Raw genomic sequence first — 205 nt, forward strand, 5'->3', positions numbered from 1 at the left:
GCTGGATACTCGTTGTGCGGCTAGAGGTGCGGTGTTCCAGTTTCGATGGATTAACCATTGTGTGTAGCTTGGTTTATATGGCTAGAGGTTGCTTTACTGGTTATTTTATGAGAATTTGGTCAAGCGATGATTCACTTGCGGACTCTAGCTTAAAGATGATTGCACACAATTCTTTTTATGGAATGTTTATTGAATTTTTTTCTTG

The sequence above is a fragment of the Triticum dicoccoides genome, chromosome 2B, assembly GCF_002162155.2.
Source record: "Triticum dicoccoides isolate Atlit2015 ecotype Zavitan chromosome 2B, WEW_v2.0, whole genome shotgun sequence".
NCBI lineage: Eukaryota > Viridiplantae > Streptophyta > Magnoliopsida > Poales > Poaceae > Triticum > Triticum dicoccoides.